Consider the following 11,340-nt stretch of genomic DNA (forward strand, 5'->3'; position numbering starts at 1 on the left):
GGTGGTTGGGTATTCACCAGATTAGGGTGGATCACAAAAGACTTGAAAAGGCCAATGGCTTTCTCCTCTGCCCCCTTTTATGAGAAAGTGAAGGGGATATATGATAAAATGGAGCTAAATATCGCTGGAATAAAAGACTATGATAAGACCTTCTTAAAAAAATGGACAAAAAGAAAAGAAGTGGTCACATATGTGAAAGGTTGTACAAGTACTCAGTCGGAAACGTTATGGAAAAAGATGATGTGGAAGGGCCTAACAAACAGGCAAAAAGATATTGTGTGGCTATCATGGACTGCGGGTTTGCCAACAAGGGTCTTTTGTAAAAATAGAGGACTCTGTGGAACAGAAAGGTGCCCGCGAAGCAGATGCGGAGGGACGGAACAGGTGCACCATGTGTTTTGGGAATGTTTTTTTGCTAGAGGGGTGTGTGGCAAGCTGAGGGAGATGTTTAGGCTGGTGGTGGGTGGTGCTGGGCTCACTTTTGAGAAGGTGATGGGAGGAATGGCACTGGGTGACAAGGAAAGGGACAGGAAGAGTTGGGTGATGTGTTCAGTATTGAAGGAGGTGCTATGGGACGCCAGGAATTTTTTGGTTTTTCAAAAGAAAGAAGTTGAAGTGGAGGAAGTGTGCAAATGGTTTTTGGCAAGATTATTCATTACTTTTTTGTTTGATAAAAAAAGGTGGGGAGAGGAGAGGGCGCAAAAGGAGTGGAAGCAGGATAAGTGGAACACGACTATTTAAAAAATTGATTAAGTAAATTGGGCGCTGCCGCATGATGATTTTAAGTCATATATTGTCTGATGGAGGACATGTAAATGGAATCCGTGTGACGACTGATTTTATGTGATTTTATTTCTGAGGCAAAAAAAAAAAAAAAAAAAAAAAAAATCGCTTCTCGGCCTTTTGGCTAAGATCAAGTGTAGTATCTGTTCTTGAAATTTTTGGGGGGACCTGGAAGGATGGCACTGTGGCAGGGTGTCCTTCCTGGTCGTAATTCCCAGGGGTTGATTGAATGGATCTATACCATGGTCGAGGCTGAATGGCTGAGGGCTTTGCTTAGGCGTACTGCCCCTGGAAGTGGCGCTCCAGGTGCACCTGAAAAAACCTGAGATGTGGCAGATCTCAGGCGGAAGTAGGGTGCTTTGGTCTGTACTGCCCATATGCAAAACCAACTAACGCAGCTCCCCGGCCTTTTGGCTAGGGAGAGTGCGGAATTTTTATCACTCCGGCCGCAAGGTCGGGGCCAGCTTGCTGGCACGGGGACTTCGGTTCCCACCCGGCTCCCCCTCGGGGGAGCCACCCGGACCATGTGGACACGGTTGCCACATGGCCAGGCCCTTTGGGTAACCACTGGGCGCAGTAGGGGTCCTCCTCGGAGGACCCCAGGATCCTCCAGCCCCTCGGGTGTTGGAGGATGCCACCCCCTGAGCCGAAGGCAAAGGGGGAAGGTTCCCTTCGGGGAACAACCGGAAGGGCCCTGCTGCATTGTGGGGCCCGTGGCTACTCATGCACGTTTTGTGGGGGTGCTTTAGGGCACTCACGCTTTTTCCGTGCATGGGGCTAATAGCCTTGCTTACCCGGGACCTCTGTTGCATACAACAGGGGCCAAGAAAGCTTAAAAAAAAAAAAAAAAAAATCAGTGGATGGAGAAAATTACAAATTTCACTGCTAGAATGTAAACTGAAATTTGGCACACACATAGTACATTACCTGGAATAAAGTATAGGATACTTTTTATTCCCATAACCAAAAAGAGACAAATACTGGAAAATATAAACTGCAGCCATTCTTACACTGTTACACTGGAGGTGTGTTTAGCTTCTAAGGGTAGAATGGTTAATTTGCATATATTCAGCAGTGATGCACTGGGAGACATCTCAAGCTCACTCCAACCTGAATTATCGCAAATTCTTTCTGTTTTAAGAAAGCAAACTTTTGTTTTTCTTAACATCTTAGTAAGGGGGCTTTTAGGACCATTGTAGTCCCTTACACACTCCAATGAGTTCTGGGTCACCATGAGTTTGCTGGTTAGTCTGTACCTCTTGGTGTTACAAGCCCTACTGTATAGAGCCAAATTAATCCATGCCATGTACTGATGAGGATCAAACAATCCGAAACAGTATACTTGGTCTTGGTACGAGAGGTATTCTAAGGGTCCTCCTTGTGGGGGCCCTGGATAAACGAGGGGAGGATGGCAGCTGCGTCGAGTGGAGGAGGCATGCCAAAACTTCGGAACTCAGTTCGCTTTGTAGTAAAGACGGATTGGAGGAAGCATGGACCAAAGGCGTTCATCGATAAGGTACTGGTGGAGGGGTTGAAGCTGAATAAGAGCAAGATGTTCGCAATACAAGATTTTCCAGGACAAGGGGCCTATGATGTTACTATGCATAATGAGGAAGATGCGCTAAAAGTGCTGGCAGATTATAGAGAGAGCAGGGAAGATTATGTTAATTGGTTGGAGTCGGTCACGCCATTATTTAACGAAAAGGCGAGACAGATTTATGTACATATGTACAATCCATTCGTGGAGCCAGATGTGGTCAGGCTGTTTATGCTCAGATATTTTGAGGAGGTAAGTTATGCTGAAAAAATATATAACCATATTGGTGTTTACAGAAGCAAAATGGAGTTTTTTGTGAAGTTCAAGAGACAGGAGGGTTGCTGGCATGATGTAGTTCACCCGCCCCCTGTTTTCTCTATTGCTGGGGAGAGAGGTTATGTCACGTATCCTGGGCAGCCTCTCTACTGCCGGAGGTGCTATATGTTCGGGCATGGAGCCGGAAGTTGTGTTTCTGAGGAGCGGTGCAGACATTGCAAGGAGCCAGTGCACCCTGGCTCCAGCTGTAAGAAGGTGAAAGTTTGTGACCTCTGTGGGATAAGTGGCCACTTGGCCAAAGATTGTGAAAAGCGTGGCAAAACAAGGATTTACACGTATGCTGCTGCAGCTGGTTCATACAGCAGGGGAAGGAGGAGGTCACTGGCTCCCCATGTGGAGCCCCGGGACCCTGAGGCTGTTACTGAGCCTCCCTTTGCTGATGCAGCTGGAGAGGGCACCAGTGTGTGTCATTCGGGCCCAACCGCTGCAGAGACCCCCCCTGTCCCCCCTGTGGATGATGTGACTGATTCCCAGATGCTGCAGGCAGAGGAGGTGCAAAAGCCGCAGCGAGTTAAAAAAAGGAAACTTGCCGAGGATGTGAATGAAAATGATGATGCTGTGGGGAGTGGGGGTGAAGAGGACGCCGTGCCTCTGTCTGCAGAGTTTCCCTGTGATGTGCAGAATGTTGCCGGTCCTGCCTGCAAGAAGGCTGCGGCTGCCGTGTCTGCAGCGAGTAGGACTGGAGAAGCTGATTTATGTGCTGTGACTGAGGTTGCCCCGAGTCCCCCCGCTGTGGAGAGTCAGGCTGGGGCTGTGCAGAGAGATTTTGTGGAGGAAACCCCCCCAGAGCAGCTCCCCGAAGATGTGCCCGGCTCTCAAGCAGAGCGGGATTCCCCCGATGCCAGTGACGTCACCAGCTCAGCTGTTGCTGAGCGGGACCCGCAGCGTGAGCCTGGAGAGCATGCTGAGGCTTCCCTGACCCCTGCCACCAGTACCGAAGCCTCCCCCGTGCTTCTCATCAGCCAGGCAGAGGTGCCTGATGTCTGCACAGACTCCCAGCGGCCTGCCATGGACGCTAGTAGCCGCAGGTCCGCTGGGAGCAGTAGTGCCACAGTCCCTGGAGCCGGCTCAGCCGGCGAGAACGAGAGGAATGCAGGTGGGGAAACAGCTGTACAGTCAGCTGATCCCCTGCACAATCCTGACTCCACCCCTTCTTCTGCTCTCTCGCAGAAGACTCTGCCAGCACATTCCAGCCCTGTGAAAAGCGCAGGGAAAAAGATAAAGGCTGACACTGCTGTGGGGAGATTCCAGCAGGGGACTCCCTCTTTTCCCTCCAAAAAAAACGGCTCCCCAAATTCAAATAAAGGAGGGAAATCGGCCAGCATGATGTCAGAGGAGGTGGGAGGAGGTTATGCAAATGAGGAGGAGGAGAGTGAGATGGACATAACTGACCCTGGGAAAGTGGAAGGGGAGAAAGAGGTGGTGATAGAAGAGAGTGACAGCGATTATCCACCACCTTATCAGGAAAGAAAAGAGCCTGTGACGGAATCAGAGAGTGATGACACCCATGTGTCAAAAATGCGTATTGTCAGTGACATTTCTGAGGGAGAGTTAAAAGTTGATATGACGCAGTCTCCTGTACCCCCTAGCTGGAAAAACACCAAACCAGCTAGGAGGATTAACCCAGAGGTGCCTGGGCCGAGTGCTGCTGGAGATTCTGGTCCAGAGGACTGGAATATGGCGGAGTCAAAGAAACAAAAAAGGAAGAGAAATAGAAAAGGAAAGCAGGAGCCCGCTACAGTGGGCTTAAGGAAGAGTCCCAGGGCATCCAAGAAGTGATGATGGCTGAGTGTAGGGTGCATAACACGTGGTGTCTTTTGGTGATGGTCCTGTCCCTGCTGTCTGTAAATGTGAGGGGGATCGGCTCCTCATACCGCCGGGCTGCAGTCCTGCAGGACCTCGCAAATTTTAGGGCGGATATTTTTTGTCTGCAGGAGTGTATATTGAAGACGGTACCAGGCTCTGGGGAATGGGCAGGGGGCAATGCCATCTGGTCCCCTGCCTGCCAGAGTAGGAATGAGGGCATTGGCGTGCTGTTTAATAACCCAGGCATAAAGGTTTTGTCACATGCTGTCATCATTCCGGGAAGGATGATGGTTGTGAATTTTGATTTCTTTGGTTCCCAGTACCGTCTTTTTAACTGTTACGCTCCTGCAGACAAGAAAGAGAGGGCGGAGTTTTTGGAGGTGCTCAAGTTCAATCTGCCAGGCCGCATTAAGACCATTGTGGCCGGCGATCTGAACTGTATAAGATCGGTTGGGGATCGAGTGGGGTCAGGAGAGACCAAGCTGGACTCCACCAGTAGGATCCTCAACCAGATTGTGACAGATTTTGGACTGCAGGATGCAGCTTTGGCGGCAGGCAGTAGGGACAGGGAATATACTTACTTTTCAGATACGGGCACGGTTAAGTCACGCATAGATTACTTTTTACTTTCTAGGTATGTGTTGGTTTCTGCTGTCTCTTATCACCAGGTCACTTTTTCTGATCACAGAGCCATTCTTTGTTCCTTGGAAGCATCTGAGAGAGTGGTGTTTGGGAAGGGAGTCTGGAAGTTGAATGTGGAGTTGTTGGAGGATGTGGATGTACTTGAAAGATTTAGGGTGGAATATGCAGGATGGGTGCGCAGGAAAAGAGGTTTTGTGGATTTGTTGGAATGGTGGGATTGGGTGAAGAGGAGGATTTCTGGCTTTTTCAGGAATCTGGCGTATGAGAAGAGGTGTTTGCAGAGAGAGGAGGAAGAAAGGTGGAAAGTGAGATTGCAGTATCTGGTGAAGATGAAGGTATGGGGGTATGAGGTGGAGGAAGAGTTGGAGGAGGCAAGACAGCGAATGAAGAGAATGTTGATGGAACGTGGGAAGAGGATTGTGTATCAGGCGAAAGTGAGAGATTTGGAAGAGGGGGAGTCTTGCTCCCGTTTCTTCTTTAAGAAGGTGGTGTCCAGTAGGGAAGTGTTAGAGTCAGTGGTGGTGGATGAGAAAGAAGTGGTTGGTTCTGAGGTGGTGGAAGAGGTGCAGAAGTTTTATGTGGATTTGTATGGAGGAGGAAATGTTGTGTCGGATGTGGAGATGGAAGAGTATTGTGAAGAGGTGTTGGAGGAGTGTTTGGATCCGTTGGAGGTGCAGCAGTTGAAAGAGTCGGTGGCCACGGAGGAGGTATGGGCGGCAGTGGGTGCCATGCAAACAGGCAAGACTCCAGGCAAGGATGGGCTCCCAGTGGAGTTTTTTAGGTGGGCCTGGCCTATCATTGGTGGGGAAGTGGTGGAGGTGGTCCAGGAGGTTTTTTCTTCTGGACGGTTGTCCCCATCAATGCGGGAGGGAGTCATCACCCTGATTTATAAGAAAGGAGACAAAAAACTGATAAAAAATTGGAGGCCGATTTCGCTGTTAAATGTGGACTACAAGATAGTGGCGAAATTGGTCGCAAACAGGTTAAGGAGTGTGATAGCATCTATGATTGGAGAGGGGCAGACCTGTGCGGTCCCCGGTCGAAGAAGCGTCGATAACCTGGTTTTGTTAAGGGACATGATAAATTTTTCACAGGAAAATAAAGTGCCGATGGTCATTGAGGGTATCGATTTGGAAAAGGCATTTGATAGAGTATCACACTCCTTCCTGTTCGGGGTGATGGCAAAATTAGGGGTCCCTGATTGTCTCCTAAAAGTTATTAGAAGTTTTTACACTGGAATTTCGAGCCAAGTCTTGGTAAATGGGGTTTTGTCCAGGTCATTCCCCGTTTTGTCCGGAGTCAGGCAGGGGTGTCCGCTGTCGCCTATGGCTTTTATTTGTGTGGTGGAGCCTTTGCTGAGGTATGTCCAGCGGGATAAAGTGGTGAAAGGGTTTGTTGTGCCAGGTGGTGGTGGAGAGCAGGTGAAGTATTTGGCTTATATGGATGATGTGTCATTTGTGGGCGGGTCTCAGGCTGATATTGACAGGGTGAATTTGCATGTGAAGGTGTTTTGTGGAATGTCTGGAATGGCTGTGAATTGGGAGAAGTCCCAACTGGTTTCCTTTGGGAGGCCTGTACCTTTGAAAGTGGAGAAAGTGCCGGTGAGTCAGGAGATCAAGGTGTTGGGTGTGGTGTTTGATGCAGAGATGAAAGGTAGAAAGACTTTGGATGAGGTGAAAGGAAAAGTGGTAAGAAAGTTGAATTTGTGGAGGTTGCGGAAGTTGTCCTTTTCAGGGAAAGTGTTGGTGGTGAAAGCTGTGATATTGCCGTTGTTGTTGTATTTTTGTTTGGTCTTGCCTCCTGGCAAAAGGTGGATGCAAGAGGTGCAGAGAATGTTGTTTGTCTTCTTCTGGGGTTCAAAGATGGAGAGGGTGGCACGGGTGACGGTTCACAAGGGTGTGTCTCTGGGTGGTTGGGACTTCCCTGATGTTGCTTCCTTTTTGTCTCTGCACTATCTGGTGTCTGTCCGTAGAGTGTTGGAGTCAGAGGGGAGGGTGAAGGATTTTGTAAGGTACTTGGGAGGATGGTTGTGGAACAGGTTGGGATGGGTCGCTAAGGATTTAAGCAAGCCTGTTGCATACACTACTACATCATGCTACCAAAAAGTTAAAGGAATTCTGGACAATTTCAATATGGCAGGAGCAGCCTTAACAGACATAAACAAGCAGAATATAAAAAAATGGATCACAAGAAATGATATAATATGTTATATAAAAGGAATGACAAGTGCACAAGCGGAGACAGTATGGAAAAGAATGAGTATTAAAGGAATAACAAACAGGCAAAAAGATGTTGTCTGGATGGCTCTGGTGTCAGCGCTCCCTACTAGGGTTTTTTGCAAATTGAGGGGTATGACTCCCTCAGGAAGGTGTCCAAGAGAAGGGTGTGGAGGGGAAGAGGATGTGGACCACGTGTTTTGGGATTGTGATTTTGCAAAGGGTTTTCGGAGGAAGTTGAGGAAATTTTTAGAGGTGGTGGTGGAGGTTAGGGTCACATCTCTTTCAATGGTGATGGGTGGAGTGTCACTGGGTGCAAAGGAGAAGGATAGGAAGGGGTGGATTGTGTTCTCCGTACTTAAGGAAGTTTTGTGGGATGTAAGAAACTTAATAGTATTCCAGAAGGAGGAGTTGTCACTTGAAGCAGTGTGCAATATTTTCTTAGCAAGATTGTATGTGGTGTACCTGGAGGAAAAAAAAGGTGTTGGAGAGGAGAAGGCACAAGAATTGTGGAAGCAAAAGGAGTGGAGCTCATTGCTCTAAAATGTTTTGTTTTCTTTTTATTGATAAAGAACAGACTTAATAAAAGCCGGCATGATGATTGAACAGTGAAGGAAGGGCAAGATCGCTGCCAACCTGATGGAGAGATCCGTGTGAGGGCTGGTTTTTAAGTGATTTTAATCTGAAAGGCTTTTTAAAAAAAAAAAAAAAAAAAAAAAAAAAAAAATCCAAAACAGTCTGTATGCAAGGAGATTAAGAAAGCAAACTTTTGTTTTTCTTACTCTGTCAATGGCAGGGTTCTTAAACTTTGCACAGTTGGTCACTGGGTAACTGGGATTAATATTCAGAAAAGTGGGTGGAGCCTTCAAAAGCTAATCAAAATTCACCTATTGATTTTCAAAGGAGTGGAGCCACAGCCAATTAGATTTATTTTATTTCAATGCCAATTATTGATGCCATAGACCGCAAAGCTCACAAACTAGGTCATCCTTGAGGAATTGTGTGTTAGGATTAGAAAAAGTGGGCAGAGGTAACACTAGCCAATTACATACCCGGGCGACCAGCTAGTCTGTAATAAGCTAACACAGTACTACTCTCTAACAACTAACTGCAGTACTAACTAACTATACAATACAATACAATACAATAACAGTAATCCTATTCCCTAACCTATACTGTCCTGCTGGCCTGCACAGCACACACACTGTTTTAAGCATTTTGTCGCACGCACGCTAGAACTCACCGCCGGAGGGAAGCTGGGGATGCCGCCAGAGGATGTCTGCTGCGAAGTCCTGCCGCTCGCCCTGACCACGCCGGAGACGCCGCGGGACCTGCTGCTGGAAGGATGTTACACTCGGTAAAGTCATTCTGTGAGGTATTTTAGATGTGAGGATAGAACCTTTTGAATGAATTATATAGGAGTTTAATTGTATCCAGAAGAGAGCTCATCAGGAGAGAAGGATGTCAGTCATAGCTACTAGTTTGTGAATTGCATCTTTTGATCATTTCCCTGCTTTACCCACCTAATTACCAAATGGTTTAGACCAGGTCTAAAACATTTGGTAATAGTGAATTCCCCTTTCATGCAACTGACGAAACCATCAGTAGACTAAAAACCATCGGTAGACTAGTCTAAACTACTTAGTGAATTGAGGTCAATGCCTCAATTCACTAAGCAGTTTAGACTAGTCTACTGATGGTTTTTAGTCTACTGATGTTTTGGTGTAATGTTTTAGATCTGTTTTTAGACCTGGTCTAAAACATTCGGTAATTGGGTCGGTAAAGCATGGGAAATGATCAAAAGATGCAATTCACAAAGGCAAACAAGGAGTAACCATGCCCACTTTTTTCACAGTGATTCGACCAGCAGATTTCTTTCAATCATAGCTACTTGTTTGTGAATTGCATCTTTTGATCATTTCCCCTGCTTTACCTAATTACCGAATGTTTTAGACAAGGTCTAAAAACAGGTCTAAAACATTTGGTTATTATTAGTGAATTCCCTTTTGATGCCACTGATTTACACCAAACCATCAGCAGACTAAAAACCATCAGTAGACTAGTCTAAACTGCTTAGTGAAAATTGAGGCCTAGTGTGAATGAGCCCTTAGAGTTAAAACCCAGTGCTATAAATGATGGAAAAGATGTTTCAAGGGGTCTAATACCTGGAGGTAGACATGGTTGAGTAGAATAGACATCAAAAGTCCCGGAAAAAAATCTGGATTTGACACAAAGCAGTGTTTTAAGGTCAGTAATCTCATTGAATGTTCAATTGCAGGCCTACACTGCTTTACAACATCAGGAAGTGTACTTCTCCCTTCCTCCCTCCTCGTGTACTTCCCCCTTCCTCCTCCTCCTCCAGAGGAGGGTCTTGTCTTCCAGGGAATTGTAGGATTTCAAAAGTGGTGAAGAGAGCTGCCTACCAAGCACTAGACCTAGGTTCGATTACCGGCCAAGGGATGTAAGCTGGCACTCCAGGAGTGAGTGTACTCTGATTGGCGACAATGTGCCTGCTGACTGATGTAGAGGGTCAAAGTTGTTCTTAATGGAGCATTATGGGGGCGAATCGAACTTCCGCAAAAGTTTGCCTTCGCTGGCGAAGGCGAACCACCTAAAGTTCGCCTGGAACCGATCGCGGGCGAACCGTTCGGGCCATCTCTTTGAAGGAGCCCCTTCTAAATAGATGGCAAAAACTTTTTTCCTTCACCTGCAAATCAGGTCCCCTTGTCCATCGTACAACCTTTTCTAAAAACACTATAAACTTCCAAATTTACCATCCAATCATGGCTAGCATCCATCCATGTTTCTGTTGCCCCTACAATGGGCTCAATTCACAATAACATGTGCAGTAACTTTTTTGGTCACAAAATTACCTCCAGTGAAAATTACCGACTTTGAGTATTCATTAAAAATTTACCGAGTGTGATTAATGTTCGATAAAAGTGTGGTAACACGGTCGATAAACGGTCGATAAACAGTCGGTAATCGTTCAGCAATTTTGCAGTAAATGTGTTAAGTGTTCGGTAACTTTGCGGTAATTGGTCAGTAATATTTGCGGAAATGAAGCTTTTTTGACCATGTATGGCAGCCCATATGCTTGTCACCCATTACACAGAGATGACCCAGGAAAGCCTGTCACATTTAAAGTGGGACCTCAACTCTTGCCCAGTACAAAAGGAAAACATATAGAAATGCACCCTGTATGTATAAAGAAAGTTTTGCCTGTCTAATTCCCCCTCATCTGTGAATAACCACAACTGTAATTTGATCTCTCAGCTGTGTCAGCTGGCTGCCTCAGCAGAGCAGCTAATTTGTAAACTGAGGATGTTAATCCTATGTCTGCTTCCATGAAAGCAGGAAGTACATACACTGGAGATTTATTGCTGGATTTGTATCAGCTGTAACAAATAAATGTTTTTCTTTGAAGGTTATTATGCAGTTGCTCATCTTTTAGAGCAGAGAGGAATTTCCTCCTCGGCATCTATAAAATCATCTAAAAGACTGTACGAGGTCTGAAAGTGCACCTTGAGATTAGACACACTTGTCTTTTCTGCCTCCTTCTATGTTAAATTGACATAAACTCAAGCAAACAAAGCTCAAAAGGCTCCATCCTGAAGGCCAACAGCAGAGAAGTTAAAGTTATCTCCTACCAATTGTAGGTGATAAAAAAATCTTTAATAAACACCAACTAGCCGCACACTGATTCAGTTGAGAATCTCAAATTGGAGATAAATTTTGAGGTAATCACTGCACTTTTACCACAAGAGGTAATTTAGGGAGAAAAAAAATGAATTTCAAAATGGAGATATTTTGGTCAGTATTTATCACTACCTAAATTACCTCATGTGGTAACTCATTGTGAATAGAGCCCAATATCAGTCATTATCTCTCATCAGCAACTCCAGTTCACGAATCTTATTTGAAAGGCTTCTAGCATTGGTTAGCATGCATTTTATATTACCACCACACTTTACTTTTTTTGTAGCACATACTGTTGGAGTAGAACCTCCTTATGGTTCG

At 46.1% G+C, this 11,340-nt stretch overlaps 1 pseudogene; it reads left to right on the plus strand.

Moving 5' to 3' along the window:
- The first annotated feature begins 887 nt into the window (after window positions 1-887).
- Window positions 888-1,089, plus strand: LOC137526264 (U2 spliceosomal RNA; annotated as a pseudogene).
- The last annotated feature ends 10,251 nt before the right edge of the window (window positions 1,090-11,340 follow it).

Source organism: Hyperolius riggenbachi, chromosome 7 (assembly GCF_040937935.1).
Source record: "Hyperolius riggenbachi isolate aHypRig1 chromosome 7, aHypRig1.pri, whole genome shotgun sequence".
Classification (NCBI taxonomy): Eukaryota; Metazoa; Chordata; class Amphibia; order Anura; family Hyperoliidae; genus Hyperolius; species Hyperolius riggenbachi.